The sequence below is a fragment of the Sylvia atricapilla genome, unplaced genomic scaffold, assembly GCF_009819655.1.
Source record: "Sylvia atricapilla isolate bSylAtr1 unplaced genomic scaffold, bSylAtr1.pri scaffold_213_arrow_ctg1, whole genome shotgun sequence".
NCBI classification, from domain to species: domain Eukaryota; kingdom Metazoa; phylum Chordata; class Aves; order Passeriformes; family Sylviidae; genus Sylvia; species Sylvia atricapilla.
The window spans coordinates 4,210-14,267 of record NW_027077142.1 but is presented as its reverse complement, the minus strand read 5'-3'; the positions used below and the strand labels follow the sequence as shown (position 1 = coordinate 14,267).

Genomic DNA, 10,058 nt, shown 5'->3' with positions numbered 1-10,058 from the left:
GCCGGGTCTGAACCTTCTCACTTCCCACGGGCAGCGTCAGCGTGTTCAGGGAGATCCTGGGGGCCTGGGGTGTCACTCCAAATCCCAGGGGACCCCAAGTCCTCAGGGGCCCCTGTAACTCCCCTCAGCGCTGGATCTGTTGCAGGCAGGGGGGCACCAGCACTCGGCCCCCACCATCACAGGGGGGCAGAAACGGGGGAGGGGCACGGACAGGTCGGGGGGACCCCCAAAGTCCTGGGGGAGGGGACACAAGGGGACTCCCAGGAATCCCCGTGGGGGGATGAGGGGGGACCCAGGTGGAGTTTGGGGGGTCTGAGTGGGTCATGGAGGGACGCCCAGGAGTCTTGTGGGGGTGGGGAGGGCAAAGAACAGGGCGACACCCGGGATGGGTTTGGGGGGAATGGGATTGGAGTTTCCATGGCAGAGGGATGGGATGAGATCTGCCCATGGAATTCCATGAGAATGGAATGGCAGTGAGATCCATCTGAGGAATTCCCATGGGAATGGGACAGCAGTGGGATCCATCCTTGGAGGTCTCACGGGAATTCCAATGTTGCCAAATTTTCCTCTCCCAAATCTCACATTTCCAAATCCCACATTCCCATGGGAATTCTGCCCTCCCCACCTTTAGGCTCCAGTGCCTCCCGCCCATATCTGACACATTTCCGGAGCTATTCCAGGCAGGTGTGTCCCAGCGAATTTGTGAATTCCTCAGCCTCGATCTCCTCGTGTTCCCAGTGCCTCTTGGTGACCTGGGCAGCACCATGGGCCACCACGAATCCCCCGGATCCCGGCTGGAAGGAGAGGAATTCCCGCCCGTGGGAGCCGAGCCGATGGGATCTGCGGACGCTCCCGTGGGACAGGAGGTGACAGCCGGAAACCTCCTGCAGCGTGTGGAGACCTGGGCAAGGATTGGACCCACGGAGAACCACGGGATCGTGTCCCAGCCCCACGGAGCCCCATTGCAGCCCTACAGAGTTCTGGAGTCTGATGGAGACCCACAGAGGCTCACGCCAGCCCCTTGGATCCGCAGGGATGCACATCCCAGCGGCCCAGATGCTGGCGCAGCCCCGGGGATCCCCAGTGCAGCCCCACAGGTGCCGTGGCAGCCCCACAGATCCCCCAGGCCCGGCTCCCCGCGCCGAGCCCCGCTCTGGCTGTGCCGCTCCTGCGGCATCTGCAGCTCCCTGGTGGCCCCATGCCGGTGCCGCTCCTTGTGCCGGCTCTGGCCATCCCAAAATCCCGGCTGGGCTCCGGCCGCCATCCTCAGCGGCTGCGGCTCCGCCCGGCCCCGCTGGCGCTGGCGGTGCTGGAAGGGGATCCCATCCAGGGAGCCCATGGACAGGAACTGGGGGAAGCCCGGGCCGGGCTCTGCCAGCGCCACGGGCAGGGACCGCAGGGAGAGGAGAACTGGGGGGACACGGAGATTTGGGGGCTGGGGGGTCACGGTGGATGGAAAGGGGCAACGGGGAGAGCTGGGAGAGCAGGGAAGGGGCTTTGGGGGTTCTGGGATTGAAACTGCTGGGCAATTTCTGCAAATCACTTTTAATAAAAGTCATCTTTGATACTTCTTGTTGGTCTGTTAGTAGGGTTTTTTCCTGTGTTTTATATTTCTAATCCTGTCCACAAAGAGTTGTCGCTGTTTATGCCTGTTTTTGTTTAGGGTAAATTTGGGAGGAAATTTTTGAATGGGTTTTTTTTCAAGAGAAAACTTTTTTTTTTTTCCTTGGGAAAGAATTTTTTGATAGAAAAGTGGGGAAAACTATTTATTCGGCAAACATAATATTTGCAAGCATAAGGAATGAATAATAGGGAACAAAATAGTAAAATTCCTTGGTTTTTAGAAGGCAGGTGGCAAAATTGTAAATTTATTCCCGGAATTATTTTAGGTTTTTTATTTTTATATTAGTTTTGGGTTTTTGGTGCTGGAAAATGTTGAGGTTCAGGGCTTGTGGGCCGTGGGTCTAAGATTTTGGTGATTTTTTGCATTTTTTATTTTAAAGTAGATTTATATAGTTAATAAAAACCAACCAACAAACAAACTAACAACAACAACAAAAAAAAAAACTAGTTCAGGAAGTTCTTTTGTTTTAGTTAGCTAGATTAATTAATAGGAAAAAATCCTTTTTTTTGGCTGTTGTATGTGCATTTGATGAACATGCATAGTTTTGAGAAAGGAGAAGAAAATGCAGAGGAGTGAACATTGTTTTGTAAAACAAACTGTGTGGGTTTTTTTGGTTTGTTTTACTTTTCAAATTAGTTTTAAAGGTAGAGAGCACATGGTACATACAGAACAGATGATTGGGGATAAAAGCATTATAGTCACTTTAGGACATTCTACTGTATTAATATATTGTTACTTTACTAAAACTGTTTGAATTCTAACTTTACAAACACATAGATTATATATGCATATATCTATATAATAACAATATATAGTAATAAACAGATAAAGGGATTATGAATCTATTTAGTTAGGAATAACTTTTTTTTGAGTCGCTAATTTAATTTGGCTTTGATACTTTTATTATTGTAGTTTGATTTATTTGTTCATTGCTTGGTGCTTTTTATTAGTTTTTTTTTTTTTTTTTTTTTTTTTTGGTAGCATTTTTTTATTTTTTATTAGCACTTAAGATGACTTTTTATGCTGCCAGTTGGGGTTTTTTAACTTTTTAAATTTTTTTTATAGAGTATTGGCTACTATTTATGAATTAGAGTAGAGGTTGAGATTTGGCTACTTTTTTTTAGAGTTTAGGGTTAATTGAACAGCTTTGAGTTTAGTAAGTTTGCTTCATTTTTTTTATTAGCTTGTGCGATTTGTTGTGTGGGATTTTATACGGCTGTTTTTTACTTTTGATTTATTTTTATGATGTGACAGGAATAGTCAGTGAAAAGAGTGTGGTGTGCGTTTTTTGCTGGTAGTTGGTTTTACTGAGGAGTATTTTTAGTAGGCGTTATTTGGTTTTGTTTTTTTTTGGTTTATGACACTGAAGGTTTTACTTGAAGGTTAATTTGTAATTATTTTTAAAATTCCAGGATGATTTAGTTTTTTAATTAAAAACTCCGTGCTGTGTGATGAGAGTAATTTATTTACTTTATGTGGCATTGGTGTTATGGTGGTGAGATATTAATTTTAAAGAATTAAGGACTTTAGTTAAAGTAGACATGGACTTGCAGACATACACTTCCCTTTACATTTTGAAGAATAAAGGACTTTAGTTAAACTAGACATTGCTGACGTAGACTTCGCTTTTACTAACTAGACATTGTTGAGGTAAACTTCCCTTTTTTTTTTAACATAAGCCGGATTTAAGGAACCGATAAACCAGGAGACCTGTCAACTTAATCAATAGACTCCAAGAACACAATGTGATCATAAATCAGATAGTCTTGAGAAAACAGGATCCAGGTGTCACCAACACTAAAAGGTTAAAAAGGCAAAGCGAGGAAGACGCATCTTACTTCATCATTTTGAGACCCCACCCCCTAAAAAGAACCACCGACCCATTTCAAAGAACAAACTACGCATGCTTAATTGCTTTTTGGCTAATTACCATACGAAGCAGGGAATGGGATGGACCAGAGTCATGAATATGCATTTGTGTTTTGGGTATTCAACACTTTTGTACATAAAAAGACCCTGTGATCATCTGTAAATTGCGCATGTGTATTTGGGAGCTATCCCGCACGCTGCCCAGCGTCATAATGAACATACACTTTCTAACTTCAAACTGTTAGAGAGTCTTTGTCCGTCATAGTTGGATATTGGTATTAGATCAATATCCATATTTTTTTAACAAATAGTTTTGGCGACTGCAGCAGGATACTGCTCTCTCTGGCCGAGGGGGCTATCGGGGTCTGGGACCCCTCAGGGCGCCCACCCAGAATTTCCTGGGAAGAGGGGCTCCCGGGGCCCCACTGACACCCCCGGGGGAAAGACCAGACCCTGCTGGAACTACGGACAAAAGGTATGTTTAAAAATATTGGGAACAGGTACCTTGGAATAGAGGCGGCTTATAAGTCATAAGAGATGTCTTATGCAAAGCAGAAGCCTGACTGGGTTTTGGAAACTCCGCGGAGTCTTGTAGATGGTTGGTTGTGTTCCAGGTAGGGGTGGTAACTTGTGGCTCCCTCCCGTAGAGGGGAGGGCAGCAGCGGCCCCAGGGCCATAGGTTTTGTTGCTTTTAGGAGCAGTGGTGGCTCCAATTTTGGTAATTTAAAGCTCCCTCTGGTTTTGTTGTTTGGGGAGCAGTGGTGGCTCCAATTTTGGTAATTTAAAGCTCCCTCCCGTAGAGGGGAGGGCAGCAGCGGCCCCAGAGCTGCAGGTTTTGTTGGTTTGGGGAACAGTGGTGGCTCCGATCTCGGCTTGTAGTTTAAAGGTGCGCCTTGGTGATCCATAATCTGAAAGGCCGGCCCGAGTTTTGGGGCACGGAAGGTGCCGTCTTGGGTCGTGGTCCCACGCCAAAGGTGTGTGTGTGGTGGTCCTGTGGTTTGGTGATTGTGTGCGCTTTGGTGAGGAAAAGAATCATTTGTGTATTGTCTGTGTTGTGGTTTGTAAAAGCTTGTGTAGTACGTATTTTGGTTTGTGTGATTTTGCTGCGTGTTACTAACCTTTGTGAGTGTTTTTGGAAGTTTTGCAAGTTTATAGGAGATTTTAAAACTCCCGCCGATCCGCGGAAGAATACCTTTGAGAAAGCGGAGGGATTTGAGTGCTTATGTCATGATTGAAGTGTATCATGGACTGTATAACTGATGGTGTAATTTGAATCCGTGTGTTGTTTAGTAGAAAAACATCTGTGGGTGAATAAATTGTTTAGAACAAAAGAAAAAAAAAAAAGAAAAAAGGAAAAAAAAAACAAAACAAAACAAGCAAGGCTAAGGGGTTTTCCTTTTCAAAGTGAATGCCCGACACAGCCGCGGTGATTGGGGGTGATTTGTTTTCCCGGTAACCGCAGAGGAATCTAGGCTTGCACAACCTCAAGCCACGTCCCTTAGCTCTATGTAAGACGCGGAGAGGTTTTGGCAAGTGGGTGTTTTAGTTAAAAAGAAATATTCTTATCTATTTGTGAGGTTTGCAGTTGCCAGTGTGTGGTAGTATCTTAAAGTGCTGGTGGCTTAGTCCTCAATCACAGAGGAGCAGAAAAGCAGTGTAAGATCAAGGTCTCCTCCGCTTCCCCGCTTTCCTGCGGAAGGGTCTGTGCTACGTCCTGGCTGAAATCTGTGGGAATTTTGGCGAGACCTTGTTAAATTTTTTTGGTTCAATGTGTTTAGGGTCGCAAGGGACCCCGGCTGTTTCTTTTGTGAGCCTAAAACTGTTGGTGTTTGAAGCCAGGTCCCTGCAGAAAAGGGAAACCCGGTCTAGCAGCTTTTGATTGTGTGCAGAGAACAGAAAGCCCAGTGCTAGCCGAGGTGGCCGGGATATTAGTAGAATTGTTGGATTCCTGCGAGAACTCGGTTGATACTCTGCAAAGTTCACATTTGTTAATTTTAATTATTTTAGTAGTAATATACCCAAGGCAAGGCATAACAGAAGACCCAGTTTAATAAGTGATTAATAACCAGCAATTTGGGGTCAAGTGCCTGGCTGATTGTGTAGTGGGTTTTTTTAAGAGGAAATTTATTTTTTTTCCTTTTTTTCTTTTTCTTGTGTGTCAAAAGGCATTGGGAAAAATAGGATCCTGAATATGGGGGCAAATGAAAGCAAAGAGATTGCCAGAGGAAGCCCTTTGGGGTGCATTTTAACACACTGGAAAGAGCTGGTGGGCTATGATGGTACAGGAGGGAGCTGGTCAAGCTACGTACACAGTGGTGGCCACTCTATAAACTTGATGAGGGAGTGAAGTGGCCAGCAAATGGTACACTGGACTATGAGACACTATTACAGTTAATGCTTTTCCTCTGGCGGGAACAAAGGTGGTCAGAAGTGACATATGCAGATATGTTTTTCAGCCTTCGAGATCACCCTGAGTAGCAAAGGGATTGTGGAATGAAGCCTCTATCTGATCCTTTAGTACTGGCCCTTGAAAAGGACAATAAAGCTACTAAAGGGAAGCCCAAACGTTGCTGCAGCATCTGCTCTATAAATCAGAGGTGCACACATCCCGACAAGGTATACCAAGTAGAGGCTTTGGAACAGGAGACAGAAGACATACTTAAACCACCTCCAAGAAGACAGGAAAGGGGGAGGGTGGGGGGAAATGCAGACTTCATCTTCCCTTGGAAGGACAGCAGCTAAGGCAGGGATTTCTCCACCCACTCCTGAACCATACCCACCACTGCCTAGCAGTGACAGTGAGTGGGATGAACCTGAACTTCCCCTGTCAGCCCCCAAACTTCCCCCATAAGGGCCTATAGCATCCAGGACCCGAAAACAAACCACAGGGGTCATACAAGCATACATACAAGCAGATAAGCAATGACCTCTGAGGGAGAAACAAAACTGATTAAAGTTCCCTTTTCCTCAATTGATTTAGAGATCTGGGAAAAGAGTGCTAAGGGTTATCGAAGTGATCCAATAGGGGTTGCTAAGAAAATGAAGTTTATAATTAAACAGCATTTACCTGATTGGGCAGACCTCCAATTGCTGCTTGATGCCTTAAAAGAAACTGAAAAGCAATTAGTTTTGAAAGTGGCTAAAGACCCAGGCTGGGATCCTAATAATGATGAGGGGTTGGGACAATTAAAAACATACCAAAAATTGATAGTAGAAGGGCTAAAAAGAGCAAACTTCAAAACCATAATTTGGTCAGCACTATATGCTGTCAAACAAGGCCCCTCCTAAACACCTTGTGAATTTCTAGATCACCTGCAAGACGCGATGCGCTGACACACCACCCTGGATCCTGGATCTAATGAAGGGACACAGCAATTAATAAATTTATTTTTAGGACAGTCTACAAGAGGCATCAGGTGGAAACTCCAGAAGATCTGGGGTTCAGACAGCCAGAATTTAGAAGCTTTACTGGATGAAGACTGGAGAGTTTAATTCTTAATGGACACCAGGGCAACATTTTCAGTGTTGAATAAGGCCCTAATACCTGTAACCAATGACTATGTTATGGTAAAAGGAGCGACTGGCCAATCTGAAAGAGGTTACTTTTGCAAACTATTGGAGTATAAATTAGGAAATAATGGAAAATTATTCGAATTTATATTTGCCTGGAGCTCCATCTGCACTTTTGGGCAGAGATCTGCTAGAGCAGGTGGAGGCAAAGAAAAAATTTAAGAATGGGGAAAGTATTTTGGAGGCAAATGATCAACAGTATTTAGAACTGTTAAGTTTAATAATAATTAAAAAAAAAGAAAAAAGTACAAATGAAGAAGAGAATTTCAAGAAAATAATAGATCAAGTGTTTCCTTGAGTGTGGGCTTCTGAATATATCAATCAGGGCAAAGAATGCACTACCAGTACAAATCAAATTTAAAGAAGGAGAACAACCAGTAAGAGTTAAACAACACCCCCTAAAGAAAGAAGATAGAGAAGGGAATATTCCAATCATTGAGAACTTTCTGAAGATAGGACTACTGAGAGAGTGTCAGTCTGATTTCAACACTCCTCTCCTGCCAGTGAAAAAGCCCCACAGCTCATACAGGCTGGTACAGGACTTGAGGGCTGTTAACAAGATAACTGAAGACTTGTATCCAGTAGTTGCTAATCCTTATACCTTGTTAAATCATTTAAATCCTGAACTAAACTGGTTTACTGTTTTAGATTTGAAGGATGCTTTCTTTTGCCTCCCTCTGCATGAAGCCAGCCAGAAAATCTTTGCATTTGAGTGGGAGAACCCCAAAAGAGGATGGAAGAACCAGCTCACATGGTGTGTGCTTCCCCAGGGGTACAAGAATTCACCCACTGCATTTGGGGAGCAGCTTGCAAAGGACTTAGAGTCTTGGGTACCTCCACCAGGAGAAAGAGAGTTGCTCCAGTATGTGGATGACCTCCTAATAGCCACCCAGACCCAGGAAACATGCATGGACTGGACGGTAAGCCTCCTAAACTTTTTGGGCCTGCAGGATAACTGAGTATCCCAAGAGAAAGCCCAAATAGAGAAGCAAACAGTAGTTTACCTGGGCAATGGAGTGTGTGCTGGACAAAGAACCCTAGGGCAAGATCACAAAGAGGCAATATGCCAGACCCCAAAGCCTCAGACAGTGAAGGAACTGAGAACCTTTTTAGGCATGACAGGATGGTGCAGACTGTGGATTTATAATTATGGATTACTTGTTAAACCTCTGTATGCCTTGATCACGGAAGGAAGCAGAGATCTTCAATGGACAAAAGAAGCAGCTCAAGCTTTTGACCAGCTAAAGAAGGCCCTCATGTCAGCACCAGCCTTGGGACTTCCAGAGGTGAGTAGGCCATTCTTTTTGTTTTCTCATGAGAAGCAAGGGATTGCTTTAGGAATACTAGCACAAAATCTGGGTCCGTATCGAAGGGTAGTTGCCTACCTCTCTAAACAGCTGGATACGACAGCTAAGGGGTGGCCAGGGTGCCTCAGAGCCGTCGCAGCAGTGGCAGTGAACATCCAAGAGGCATGCAAGTTCACCCTGGCTCAGAAGATGACAGTGCTAGTGTCTCACAGAGTGTCTACAGTCCTGCAAATGAAAGGGGGGCACTGGCTCTCCCCACAGAGATTCCTGAAGTACCAAGCTATACTGGTGGAACAAGATGATGTTGAGATTGTGGTAACTAACATTGTGAACTCAGCTTCCTTCCTCAGTGGCAGTATGGGAGAACCAGTGATCCATGATTGCCTGGAGACCATTGAAGCCACCTACTCCAGTCGCCTGGATCTGAAAGATACCCCACTTGAATATGCCGAGACCTGGTTTACTGATGGGAGCAGCTATGTCATCAGTGGAAAGAGACATGCTGGGTATGCAGTTACCACAAGCAGAGAGGTAATAGAGTCCAAACCATTACCAACAAATACCTCTGCACAGAAGGCTGAGGTAATTGCCTTAATTTGAGCTCTGGAGCTGGCAAAAGGAAAAAGAATTAACATCTATACGGACTCAAGGTATGCATTTGGAGTAGTTCATGCACATGGAGCCATTTGGAAAGAGAGAGGACTGTTAAACTCACAAGGGAAGAACATTAAACACGCACAAGAAATATTGAGACTGTTAGATGCAGTGCAACTGCCTGAAAAGGTAGCCATCATGCACATCAAGGCACACCAGAAAGTGAGCTCGGAGTTGGAAGAGGGGAACATGCTGGCGGATAGAGAGGCAAAAGAAGCAGCAAAAAGTAAGATAACTGATGAGACAATTGAGGCAGCATTAATCCTAGATGGAAAAGTTTCTATTGAAGGTTAGCCAATATACAATAAAAAGGATAAGAGACTAAATAAGGCAGAGAAGGCAAGTTATAACCAGGAGGGATGGGCTGTGATAGAAGAAGGAAAACTTGTAGTATCCTCCTATTTGTTGTGGTCATTAGTACAGAGGGAACATGAGAAAACACACTGGGGAATCGATGCCCTGTATAACCATTTAAAAGAAAGAATTAAGACCCAGGAAATTGCAGGGCACAGTGATACAAGTAACTCGTCAGTGTAGTCTTTGCCTCCGAACTAATCCCAAAAACACCCCAAAGCCTAAAGTGGGACAAATTGGGAAAGGCTGTGGACCTGGGCAACAATGGCAAATTGACTTTACAGAGCTGCCCAGGAAGGGAGGATATCATTACCTATTGGTGTTAACTGACACTTTTTCAGGATGGCCAGAAGCTTTTCCTGCCAAAACAGCTAAGGCCTGAGAGGTAACCAAAGCACTGTTGCAAGAAATAATACCTCATTTTGGAGTTCCAGCCACCATATCCTCAGATAGAGGACCACACTTTATTTCAAAAATTGTACAGCAAATAAGCAACCATCTGGGAATAGACTGGGAACTACATACCCCATATCACACTCAATCTAGTGGCCAAGTGGAAAAAAATTAACCACTTGATTAAACAACAAATAGTGAGACTGGGGCAAGAAGCAAATTTGCCCTGGCCCCAGGCTCTCCCATTGGCATTATTGCGAATTCGGACAAAACCAAGGGCAAAAGAG

The 10,058-nt window shown here is 44.7% G+C and overlaps 1 pseudogene; it reads right to left on the bottom strand.

Annotated features, from left to right (window-relative positions):
* Window positions 1–578: 578 nt before the first annotated feature.
* Window positions 579–8,871, bottom strand: LOC136374923 (class I histocompatibility antigen, F10 alpha chain-like; annotated as a pseudogene).
* Window positions 8,872–10,058: the final 1,187 nt, after the last annotated feature.